Source organism: Grus americana, chromosome 3 (assembly GCF_028858705.1).
Source record: "Grus americana isolate bGruAme1 chromosome 3, bGruAme1.mat, whole genome shotgun sequence".
NCBI classification, from domain to species: domain Eukaryota; kingdom Metazoa; phylum Chordata; class Aves; order Gruiformes; family Gruidae; genus Grus; species Grus americana.
This window is the reverse complement of record NC_072854.1, coordinates 76,765,613-76,779,301: the sequence shown is the minus strand read 5'-3', so window position 1 is coordinate 76,779,301 and position 13,689 is coordinate 76,765,613.

Genomic DNA, 13,689 nt, shown 5'->3' with positions numbered 1-13,689 from the left:
AGGCCCTTCCTAAGTGGTTGTAAGTGTGACCACACTGTTCTTCTGTGAGGTGGGAATCTAGTGACCCTATTTCATAAGTTAGCAAAGCAGGGTCATTGACCTGAATGTTGCCTCATGTAGTAGGACAGTTGAGGATGAATTTTCCAGTAAAGTGCGTGCTCTTTATTTTATTTTTTTTAATTAAGTTTGATAGAACCATTCTGAGGCAGAGGATAGATATAGATGGACAGGAAAGTGGACTCATCAGCTGATAGAAAACAACCTCAGCAGAGGTACAGTAAATGGTTCTTAGTTGTTAATGTGCTCCTTTACAAATGTGTCTTTATTTTCTTTTGGCTTTAGTAGGAAAAGATAAAAAAGGAAAAGGCAGAATTAAAGGATCTGTACTCTTGAAAATGGTTTATTTCTCTTGCTGCTTCCTCATTCCTAGGGCTCTTCTGAAAATTGCAAATTAGGGCCATTCCTACAAAATGTGGGTGGGGACATATATGTGGGGACAAGTTGCCTATGATTGCATAGTTAAAAATGGTAGAAAATTGCATACACTCCCTGTGCATTGAATTCAGAAAAAGCAAATTTAATTTGGGGATTTTCTGATTCTTGAGCATTTGCATTTAAATTTTATCATTCTATTAGCTGTGTGGCGTGTGTAGCTTCTAGAATTAATGATAAAAAATATCTGAAAAAAAGCCCATCTGCTCACTATTCACTTGACTCAGCACTAGGGTAATGATGGCCAAGACTGAAAGAGTCCTGTGGCTGAGCCGTGCAGGGACAGTAGCTGGTTTCAGAGGGAGAGGGGAGGCTTGACTCGTTAGCTCCTCTCTACACTCTGAAGTGTGCTTTAATGGGCACAGATCCTCCTTTGACCTGCTTGAGTCCCTCCATACCCAGTCTCACCTGCCTTGTCTTCAAGTTCTGTTTCCTTTCCCAGTAGATATTGCCTCCCTACCTGTATCCATCCTTTTGGTCAGAAAATTTACCTACCCCTCCTCCTCCTCAGGTTGTCTACTTCCTTTCCTGAGTTAATCCTTTCCCCCATATCCAGGTTATTTTGTTTGGTTCAGCCTTCAGAATTTGCTTGTTCTTCCTGAAGACTTCACTCCTCATCCAGCTGCTTCTCAGTACCTAACACTCAGGTCATCCAGGCCTGGTCTTCCAAGCCAGCATCTTATTTAGTATGCCTCCCCTGAAGCACTGGCTCCCATTTCTCGGTTGCCTCACTCAGGTGGTGTCACCTAGCTCACAAGCCATGCTTGGTCTGAAATATATGAAGTCTGACATGGCCCAAGTCACACCACTTCCGGTTCACATCTCATCCCCACCTTTATTTGTATCATTGGGTGTTCTCCTGTCAAGTTCCTGGGAAGCTCCTGGGCTCCAGCAGTGGTGGTGGAAGGAGAAATGCTCTTGGTTCAGGTGTTTGAAATTGCAGTAAAACCTCCACTTGATTTAAGCTAGAACATCTCTTGTGGTTAAGGACTTGTGAGGTTTTTTGCTATATGGGGGGAGAAAGTGTTGGTTTTAAATGGTCAGCTTCTACCATGTCAACTGTAGCTTTTAAAATGCATATATAGCTAAATTTGACTGGCTTCCCACAAGAATGGGAAAAGGCTCAGCACTAACAGGGGCAACTCAACCCCAACTGACTTTCAAAAGCACAGGGTCTTGAAACATAGTCACTTCAGACCCCAGCTTCATCAATTGCAAAAGTGCTTTCAGCATAAGTAAAGCACAGATTAATATGGGGGTGATACTTCCTTTAAACAGTTCAGTTTTCAGCAAGTACAGGTAAAATTTGGCAAACTAGTGAGCAGTAAAAAGCAGGGTCCCATAAAAGGAGGTGTTAAGAAATTTCAATTGCTGTATTTTTCATACAGGCAGTATTTTGTAGCTGGTTGATTGCTCAAAGGTGGTTTTCCAACCCTTTGCTTCTTTGTTGGTCCATTCCGGACAGAAAGTCCTAGGAGAACTTGGAAGTCAGTCCGTGTAGCACAGTCTAGAGGAATGTGCTTTTGCAACAAAGGAGCATGAGAGTTTCTAGTAGTGATTATAGCACAGAGCCCTTAGCATCTGTAATATTCAAGACACGATTGTATCCTGAGCTGGTTCACATGAAGGGAGTGTGCACAGACTCTGTGCATTAGGGGTAGCTTCTTTACCTTTGACAGAGTGTTCTTAGGGATTTGCCCTTCCCTGAGGATTCTCTGTTTATTTCAGAGGTGGAGGTGGTCTCTGAACACAGTGCCAGTCATGCTGAACATAGCTTGTTCACAAGGAGTGCACAAATTACACCTGTTCAATACTTTTTGTTCCTGTGTTTTGTTTTTAACATATAAGGTTCATCCTGAGTTACGCTATGTAACCCTCTGCACTGCGCCATCACGCATCCTAGCGTAACCCTGTGCTGCAGATGCATATCATTATTTTAGTGACAGGCAGCAAGCTTCATAAACTTAAGTGCAGACAAAGCCACAGAGCACAGTTGATGAGGAACACAAATCAGCTATTTGCAGCTCAGATGCATACCTGCTGATGGATTTTTTTCACTGAGGTTTTGTCCATAGTCTGTCTTACTTTGATAGGGCTCATACAGTAATTTGTAGGTTCTGATGACAAGATCAGAATCTTCTGTTTTTCAGTAAAATTTGATTTCCCATCTGCTTCTGGTAGATCTCTGTATTCAGCAGACTCTGAGGAATAGTCTTGTCGTTCTTGACACATGGGAAGTTATGAGCATAACTCATGCCCTTTTAATGTTCATGGGTGTTATCTGAATAAATCACTGACATTAAAGTCTGTAACCCTTTTTAGTCTGAAAATTGACATTTTCAGAGCTTAGGCTCCTCTGCCTGGCTAATGTTGCGCTTGTTGTGCCAGATGTATGCAATGTCACTCATTTCAAAACCATTTGCACTGTGCCTTGGAAGCTGTAACATCTTTAAATTGAAGTAATTACAGACTTATTCAGGGGCTGTCACTCTCTCTTTGCATCTTTCATCACCATTACCAGTAGCATAAAGAGGCCAAGCAGACAGCGTTCTTCTGTTAGGTTTTGCTAGTTTCTTTCCTCCCTTAATACTGTCCTGGAGATTCAGGTGATAAGTTGCAGGTGGTCCAGCCAACATCCTACCTCTGAATACCAGTCTGGGTGATCTCAGCTTCACTCAACCCTCATGAATTATCACTGTAAAGATTAACTCTAATCAGTTCTTCTGACTGTACTTGCTGCTTCAGTTCTCCATCTCTATTTTTTGAAACTGAAGAAGAGCTATGGGATTACTGGATGAAGTTTATTCTCTTTATTTTGTCCAATTGCTTCCTTACCACTTTATATCCTAAATTTACATCCTAAATTTGTGTCTCCCCCTACTCTTTCCCCACAGATATGATGGTACTTGCTGTAAGAATTAACCTGCTAAATAAAGCAATTCAAAACAATTAATTTAAATGAGTCAAGAGAGTCAGCCAAGTTAAATGAACAAACTTCTTTGCTATTGATTCTTGTCAGAGCTGTCTATGGATATGATGAAGCATGATAAGAATTAATTAAGCAGTTATTTTGGGGGGTGGGGAAAGTGGGCTCTGTGAGTCCATGTGAGCAGCACTGATGATGTGTGACTGTTTAGGTCTATATATATATTGTTAGCAAAGCTTACTTTTAGGGTGCTCTCTCTCATACTCTGGTATTATTATTATTATTATTATTATTATTATTATTATTATTATTATTATTATTAAAGCTGAAGATGTCTTGTGCTTCTGTGAATACTAAGTTCTGGAACCAAAAGCCTGCTTCTGTGGAGCAACACCAGTTCTAGAAATAATACAAGAAAACTAAATCAAACTGTTATGTGCCATATAATTAACCTTCTGAGAGCTTAACTAGCAGTAAAGCTTTTGGTTTTCACCTCTTTCTTAAGAATATGGCCTTTTTTTTTTTTTCCTTGTTGGCTTAATGCCCATCTTGTAATAGAAAAAAGGTGGGTCAGAAGTCAACGTAACAGCCTGAGGTTAAGGAAATCTGTATTTAGTTCCCTGTCATGCCAACTGTTCAAAATCATTTTAAAGTTTGTGATGCAGATTGGAACCTAGATTTCTTTGCAATCAGTGAGACCTGGGGTCCTACAGTTTCCTTAACAGAAACAGACAATAAAATAACTCATTAGTCTTTAAAAAACACACTTAATAATCTGTGAAACATGAATAGCATCATTTCCAGAGGCATGTGAAGATGAAGACATTAAAGCTTTTCAGGCACTTAAGAGTTAAAGAAACTGGTGACATATCACTTCTAAAAGAGAGGACTTATTTTCTCAAAATGAGAAGACAGAGTTTATTTTTCCAAGAAAAAGACTTTCCTGCATACTAGTGTTGGCTTATTCATTGGAGACCATAATATACAATATAATAAGCAGAGTATGTAATTTAACTGTACCATCTTCTACTGATACGTTTTTTAGCATTTAAGTTAATATAATATTTCTCTCTCTTTTTACCACTCTATCTTTCCTGTTGTGCTGATACAATATCAAATGCTTTCTTGAAATCCATATAAAATTCTGAACACTCATTTATTTTTATTGTCCAGTCATTCTGGGTTATATATTCCATGCAACCTAAACTCTTTTATTGGTAACATTTGATGCTTGGATGATGTAAGGAGCTCTTCGCTGGGCACCCATTTCACAGTGCAGTCAGATTTGTTTGCCATAGCACTGCTGAATTTATGTTTTTCTAAACTGTTCTGTCACTGTAGTTGTCAACGGTTCTAAGTTCTGTTGTAGTATACTTTGTGTCAAAAACTTGGATAAATATCAAATGTAAATAAAAAAGAAACTTCAAAAATGAATTATTAGAAGATGTTTTACAATTCTTGCTGTTCCGTAGCCCTTTGAGGGTTGATTTGTTCATTTGTTTGTTTAAATTTTATTTTAGAGAAACTTTTCCTTAAACTATTTTTTTCTTTCTTTGCACTTGTACCAAGTAGGTCATATTTTATAGATGCCACGTCCATGTTCTGTGCTCATCCAAAACACTCTTAGGCTTCATTTTACTTCAGGAAGAAAGCATCTGCACAGCAAAACTGAAGGAGAGATTGTAGCAAGCACACTGCATGTACCAGCAGCTCTAGGGAATATGTGACGTCTGCGTTGGATCGCCACTCTGCTAGCACAGGATGAGGCCAGTGCTAGCACCCTTTCACGGCTTTCACTGCCTGCGCTCTCCCAGGTAACTTGTCACTTGCTTCCATCATACTTTCATTTTGTGGTAACTTTTTTTTCACACTTGGTTGTGTGAGCTTATGACAGAGCTTAAGGCTGTTCGGAAAGATGTTGCTGCTTAAAGCGAGAGCTGCACACCTGTTTGAAAGCAGGGCTTTGCGTCATTTTAATAGCTGCAAGAGTGAAAAATGCATGGGTTACAGTGTAAGAGTTAACAGAAACTGGGGTTGAGGTGGAAGTTCCTGGTAGCATATGTATTTTATAACTGAAAGTTTGAGCTGTTAAAATGAGGAGAAAGGACCTGCATCAGTTTGGTAATCCATTTTTTGGATATACATGAAAGTTGTACCAAGACAGGAAGCTTGTTAATGCAAATGTTTCCAAACGCCAGCCTCAAATGCATTGATGGTCACATTTTTGGCTGTGTCCACTGTGACATTTACTGTTGGCCTCAGTGTTGTCCTGAATAAGCTCAAGCTGTTTCGTCTTGTGGTGGGTTGACCCTGGCTGGGGGCCAGGTGCCCACCAGAGCCGCTCTATCACTCCCCTCCTTCACTAGACAGGGGAGAAAAGGCATAACGAAAAGCTTGTGGGGCGAGATAAGGACAGGGAGAGATCACTCACTAATTATCGTCACAAGCAAAACAGACTGAACTTAGAGAGGAAATTCATCTAATTTATTACTAAGCAAAACAGAGTAGAGGAATGAGAAATAAAATCAAATCTTAAAACACCTCCCCCCACCCCTCCCATCTTCCCGGGCTCGACTTCACTCCTGGTCTCAACCTCCACCCCCTCAGCGGCACAGGGGGACGGGGAATGGGGGTTACGGTCAGTTCATCTCACGGTGTTTCTGCCGCTTCTTCATCCCCAAGGGGAGGACTCCTCTCATTGTTCCCCTGCTCCAGCATGGAGTCCCTCTCATGGGAGACAGTCCTTCACAAACTGCTCCAGCGTGGGTCTCTCCCACGGGCTACAGTCCTTCACGAACTGCTCCAGTGTGGGTCTCTCCCACGGGGTGCAGACCTTCAGGAGCAAACTGCTCCCGCGTGGGTCCCCCACGGGGTCACAAGTCCTGCCAGCAAACCTGCTCTGGCATGGGGTCCTCTCTCTACGGGTCCACCGGTCCTGCCAGGAGCTTGCTCCAGTGTGGGCTTCCCATGGGCCACAGCCTCCTTCAGGTGCCTCCACCTGCTCTGGCGTGGGGTCCTCCATGGGCTGCAGGTGGAATCTCTACACCCCCTCATCCTTCCTCCATGGGCTGCAGGGGGACAGCCTGCTTCACCATGGTCTTCACCACGGGCTGCAGGGCGATCTCTGCTCCGGCGCCTGGAGCTCCTCCTCCCCCTCCTTCTGCACTGACCTTGGTGTCTGCAGAGTTTCTTACATCTTCTCACTAACTCTAAGCTCTCTCTAACTGGTTTTTTTTTTCCCTTCTTAAATATGTTATCACAGAGGTGCTGATTGGCTTGGCCTTGGCCAGCGGCGGGCCCGTCTTAGAGCCGGCTGGCATTGGCCCTGTCAGACACAGGGGAAGCTTCTAGCAGCTTCTCACAGAAGCCACCCCTGTAGCCCCCCCCACTATCAAAACCTTGCCACGCAAACCCAACACAGTCTTCACCACCCTTCGTAACCAGAATCATGCCAGCATGGCATTAAGGTACCTCCTGAGCTTTGTCACGCTGCACAAAGCAGTGCAATCGCTCTGCAGGCACCTTGTCTGCTTCCACGGCATCGTCTCCACCTTAGGCTGGCAGAGAGTACAGGAGCGTGAGAGGGGACAGAGAGGGAGGAAGTCAAGACAGGGAATTGTTGGGTTACTGTCCAGTGATTTTCCATGCCACAGGCTTGCAGGGTGGGTGGAAACATGGTCATGAGTGGGGAGGTTGGAGGAGAGGAAAGCCCAGACCAACTTCAACCTTGGGGCTTCTGCAGAACTTCCCTGTCTGAGGTGAAATGTTGTTAGGGATCAAGCTGAGAGGCTTGCAGGAAACTACATCCTACTTGGCAAATAGACATCTTCAGGGATGACCCTAAACTGAACCCCTGTTAGGACTGTAAGCACCATGCTTAACCAGAAATTTCTTTCGGGACTCCTTAGACAAGATTTAACAAGACATTGCATATTGTCTTATACTGTTGTACTTTTGTGGAAAGCTATCATAGCGTTTACTGGGGAATGCTCATAAGTAATATTCAGTAATTTTGATCAATAGAATTTTACAGTACAGCTACAGTTCTTTATTGAATAACATAGGCTCATTAAAATTCTGTAAGAATTGTATCATTCATTTTCAGAAGCCTCTTGAACTCTGTGGGAACCTTTTTCTTTTCCCCCTGTTATGCCTTATGGGTTTTTTAATAAGAATAGTTTATGTTTAGCCAGGCATTGGTGGTGCTGTAGTAGTCTCTGGCTCTTTATGAGGCCAGGAATAACAGCAAGACTCTACATTTACTGTGGACCAGAGCCAAAGTCCACTGTGTAGTCAGTGAAAGTCTTTGCATTGGTTTGAATAAATGTTGGCTCAGGCGCTGTAATAGTGGGTAGCTTTTTCTCTGCCATAATGGTCATGACAGTGCCTTTAAAAAGTCTTTCTTTCTTGGTAAATGTACCATATGCCAGCATCATAATTAGTTTGGAAAACACTGTGTATATGTTCAAAGGGCACCAAATATCTCTGTGTGTGGAGAGCTACCAGACGTAGGAGGATGTTTCTGCTGAGCCATTAGGCACATGCTTACTGTTGATATTGCTGCCTCTAGTCGCCACTTCCTGCTGTGGTGATAAGTGCACTGATATATTATTTTTTCAGTGTTGCTGCTTTTTTAAAGTTTTCTCTCCTTTGGAGCTCCGAAACAGCATATCTAAGACTGTTGGAGATGTTGTGTAATATATAAAAAATTTACTACCATCTTCATTATTTTTCCAGTCTTTCTACTGAACGCAGTTGTTTAGTCACTTCCAATAATCATGTTTAATTTATTAAAAGGGAAATGCTCTAAAATTGTAACGTCAAATCTCTGATTAGGCAAGCGAAGGTGAAGGCTTAGAGTTCTTCTTTACTCTCATATGATCCTTACCCCTGAAAATGCATTCATCTGTTATTTTCTGTGCTTGCTTCTAGAGTCTGTGCAAAACATTCTAACGTCAGTCCACCTGGTGTGTGCATCCCTGCTATCTATGCAACTATGGGGCTTAAGTACAGGATTTCTTCTGCAGTGTTCATCATATTATCTGCTAAAGGCATGGAAGTGATAATATAACAGTCTGTCAAGTGGCTTCAGTATTTAGACCTCACAAGACTGTAGTCTGCAGCTCCTATTCCCATGGATGCAAATTTCAATTAATCCCTCTTAACTACTCAAAGGCGAGGACTGAGTTGGCCAGGTACATTCAAATAAATAAGAGTAAGACCATCTAAGGCATGATACAGAAGACCGTCTGACCTGGCAAGTATGGAAAGCTCCCTAATTATACCTCTGGCCCCAAATTTGGAAATCCTGACATCTCAAAATAACATTTTTTGACTTTAAATAGACTTGAGGTTAAAATATGGATTTAGGCCAGTGTAATGATAAAATGTGATCAGATGGGTAAGGAAGTATACAACTTATATCTGCCTTCTGATATTGCTGCACACATGCTCATAGTTAATCAAATTACTGTCTGCCTTATTATGTTACCTGGGAGCACTACAGAGCAGACAATCCTAGTTCCTGCCCCAGAGAACTTTACAACCTAAGTGCAATGCCTAAGTATTTAAACAAAAATAGAGAGAGAAAAGTAAGTTGGGGGGTTGCTTTTGCAGGTGCCTGGGGATCTGTGTATCCCATATGACAGAAGAAGCTAGCTGTAAATTAGGTAGCCTGAATCCCCAGGATATTATGCCATTTTGGTGATGTACTCTGTCTCAATTAATTCACCCTGACAAACCTTTGATGGTGATTTCACCCAAAACATTAGAGACAGGCTGTGGGAAAGCTGAGGGTATTTCTTTGAAAGTTTAATGAACAGGCACTGGAGATGGGCACTAGGTATACATTAGAAGTGGATATTTTGGTGGGCAGTAAAAGGAAAAGGTAGGAAGAATATAGGTTCTGGAGACAGTGCACTTCTGATAACAAGTAGCCCCTCAGGATGTTGTCCCCCATGCAGCTGGTGACAAGGAAGAGCTCTTGCAAGCAGCATTTTCTGCCTCCAACAAGAGTCTGCAGGCCAGTGTCATTGGTGTCTCTAGGGAAAGTGGCTGCTCGTGTGCATGGGACTTGGATGCAGGGTTATTGTCTCTTGAGTATGAGGAGGAAGAAAGAACAGAGGCAGGTAGTAAAAATAAATAAATGATTTAAAAGTTAGAAACAAAATAAGAAAGTGCACAAAAGTGTGAAAACAGGAATGCAAAATAAGAATATTAGATTTTTTTTTTTTTTTTTAACAGAATTGAGTAATCCCTAGACATGAGCTCTTATCATAGTTGAGGTTATGGTCCACTTTGAAGCTAAGGGGCATCTGACTATGTGTTTTTGAGGTTGCTGTATTGGGAAATGCCAATGACAACTACAAGCCCGGCTTAGGGGTGGTTTAATGACAATGGGAGTTGAAACAGGCTTGTTCACAGGCAGTGACGCCCAGCAAAGCCTGTCTTCCTGAACTGATTTAATGGTAAATGAAGTTCATTTCCTAACAGTTGGCACATACCTCTCAGATCATTGTAAATTTGTCACATGTCGTTTAAAATGTCAATCAATGAAACACATCTAATAGTACAGAATGCCTTATCACGGTCATATTATAAACAAAATCAATTAGAAGACTTTTGAAACCTTATTTCCAGAGAAAGATTGAACTAAAAGAAATACATGGTGCAAACGAAGTCCCCCACTCCTTTTTTCTGAGTTAGATGGCAACAAGAATGGATACAAATACAAAATTAAACTCTGATTATAGTCTCAAGAAGGGTATTTTTCTGATCTGTTCCTTATATTTGGCTCACTATTTTAGCCTCATAATAAAACCTGATATCTTGGAAAAAAGTTCTGTGTGTACCACTCTTATCAAGTAAACATTTAGATTGGCGTTAGGCTGAAATCATAATATTAATTCCTTGCTGTTACCAAAGGTTTGTAGGAAAAGGTTAAATGAGAATGTATAAGTATTTACAGTACTCCTAGGCAGGGTTTCACATTAGAGTTTATTGCTCAGCATTAATATCCTGGATTTCCAACCAAGTATTACTTATAAGTGCTCAGCTTCTGTGTTTTACTATAAAAGAAGGAAAGAGACATCTGAAAAGGAACAGGTTTTGTCTCAGCACACACCGGTAAAGGCAATGTGATACTCTCTTTAATCTTTTAAAGGTCACATTCTCCTTCCATCCCTTCATTTCTCTTCACTTACAGCTTTTTCCTCAAATATTAATGCATGACCATTGCATGCCTGTTGCTTCTGGCTGATCAGGGGTGCAGCCATCACATGTAATTATGATTATATGAGCAACCGTATGAGGCTTCTGCAATAACCCTGGTAAGCGCCGTGTCCTGCAGTAGCAATAAAGAAACTTTTCACTTCAGGGTAAGCTGATTAATGCAGAGGGGATTCAGCTCCTGATTTCCCCAACTTCCACCCCCATGCCTACCACGGATGCTTTATTTCCAAGTGCTGGGAGTCTGCATCTCTTTCAGAAATCTCCAGTAGTGGCCTAGGAAAGCCCTGAGCTCACTGGCTTCATTGATCTGATCTGATATGACAAGTACCATGTACTCCCACCCTACAGCTGCTGAGCAGAGAAAACCACAACTGCTTGGAAGATGCTCTAAATTAAGTTGCATTCTTATCTTAGTAGAAAAACAGTGCCACATAACTGTGCTTTTTGTCAACACACAGCATGGGTCAATGCTGACTATCAGCATCGGGGTTCTCTCTAAATTTGGCCCATTAAGCGTGAAATACAGGACCACTCTTGAGCATGAATGAACGTTTAGATGAAAGTTTTTCACTGACAGCTTTTACAAAAATAGATTTCTTTCCCCTTAAATTGAGCCGGAATAGCAATGGTGGTTGACACATTTTGCTCTCAACTGAGAAAGGTTTTTAATGCATCTTGGAGCAGTGGGGTGCAAAAGTTTGATAGTTTCTTTCAACTGAGTGCACAGAGGAGCAAGAAAACTACTTTTTATTTGCTCTGTTTATTTGTTCAAGCTTTGGAGATGATGGTTTCACTGCAGCCTTTTCTCATATAATACCTTACAATTTGTCCAAGCTCCGCTCTGTTGAGTGCTGAGAATTGATACAATAAGCATGGTATTGCAATCCCAATACATACAAAGTTATTGATTAATGATAATAAACTGGTTCGGCGTGGGGGGAAGCCCCCAAATCTGTAACACAGTCTAAAATACTGAGCTGTTAGGATGTTCTTGGAGCATGATGGATGGTTCTTATTGGGAGAACCAAGGATATGCAAGGAGTGAGTCCACTCAGTTTTCATCTGACTTAGATGTACCATACACTACAGGCAGGCTAATTAAAGAAATCATGATGTGACAAAAGCTTTTCTGCAGAATGGTGACGAAAGGCTTCTAAACTTTTCCTGAATCTAAACTTTCCACACTCATTATGAATAGTCTCTCAAATTTTATCCATACTTTCTCTGCATGTGTGCGTGCTCCCACCCTACATTTTGATAGTTATGATGTGACATAATTATTATGTTATGATTTAACATTCATAAAATCTCCTTTCATTTGAAGCACCCCAGGTGAAGAATGATTTGAGAAGTTTTAAGTTATGTTTGGCCAAATTATCTCTTTCAGGTTTTAAATCTTTTTCTTTTTTCAGCACCACTATCCAAACCTAGTATATTTCTGTCAGCCTCTGATTCAGCTTGTGTTACAAAATGAACAAAGATTATTCAACTGGAGAAGAGGCAGAAGAAATAGTGGTTAATTTTAGATTTAAATTCAGTTCAGGTTTCAGTGCATTGAAATCTTACACGGTTTTTGTTCGAATGGCGGCAGTTGTTGCATAAGCTGTTTCCCTATCTTGAGATAAAACTTCTTTAAAGTCTTTGGAAGTTGAACCTAAGTTCTTGTTGGCTTTGGAAAGATCAGGTCTGGACCCTCATATTCAAAGGATTAGAGGATTATATGGTTTTGTCATATTTGTTATTTACTGACCATGTAATAGCGATACTGACATTTCCCTCCAAAAGACTTTCAATCTATAATCATGTGTCTTGAAAAATGTGGTCATCAGTTTCTCATCACAAGATCATACTGTCTTATCTATGACCTCTGACCTCTCATTGCTGAGTCCTTTTCTTGCATTAGACCCATCAGCCTACCAAATCACACGCTTAAAATGTGAATGTTAGCAGAACTTGGGTGGAAAACTGTGAGGCAGAGACACTGTGCTTCAGTAGGTCTCTAAGTAACTTCATAAAGAGGATACTGAAAAGCTCGTTATAAGATTGTAAACTCATGCCCATGAGACAGTGTTGAGGCCAAAAAAAAGAAAAAACACGAGGGATTGGGACTACCAACATTTTACAGAACTGTTATGGCTAATACATTTTAAAAATCAAGTTCTATGCTTAACGTTTAACTAGATCTTTCTGATCATTGAAGAGTGGGAGGGGACTTTGACTGGAGGCATGTTAGCCTACAGCTTCTTAATGAGAATTTTTGATAGAGATTATTAAACTCGGAGCTAAAATAGAAGCAAACAGACATTCTTGATGGTCTGAGAAGTAGGCTTGAAGTATATATGTAAATGTTTTGAAACTCTAGATAAAATATTCCTCTAGTTTATGCTTTTTTCCGTGTCAGTATATTGACTGGAGATCGCTTTGTATCAAACTATCAAATTGTTTCATGATACATAAAACACCCTAATTTTGTTGCAGAAATGATATAATATTTCCAGTTGTAGCAAATACATTTAAAATGTTTATAAATTCAACTATTTTTGAATAACAGTGACATTTTAGTAAAACTATTAATAATTTGCATATGGAAAAAAGAAAAAAAAAGAAAACCCAAATGAAAGAGTAAAGATTTAAAACATCATTTGCATGAAAAAAACACATATTGCATCTTTATAATGCATATTTCACGCTGCAGATACTGATGTATGATCCCAAATTGATGCAGTAGTTTAAAAATACTGCATTATTAAATATTTCAAAGTTCCAAATTGAAATAATGCAATTCTTTAAAAATGAGAAAAATTTTAGCAGAAAAAAAATCTGAAATAAATTTTTCATTTTGGAAAAATGTCAGTTGGCCATATTCAATGAATAATAGTTTTGACATCATCAAGGAAATCTGTTCAGTGCTGTCCTTCCTAGACATTATTTCTATCTTTTTACCAAATGGAAAATTCTCTACTCAAAACTGTGGGGTACCAGTACGTTTCAGAGAAAAGACTGCGGAAACCTTTAAATGGTGCTGAATATTTGGCTTCACT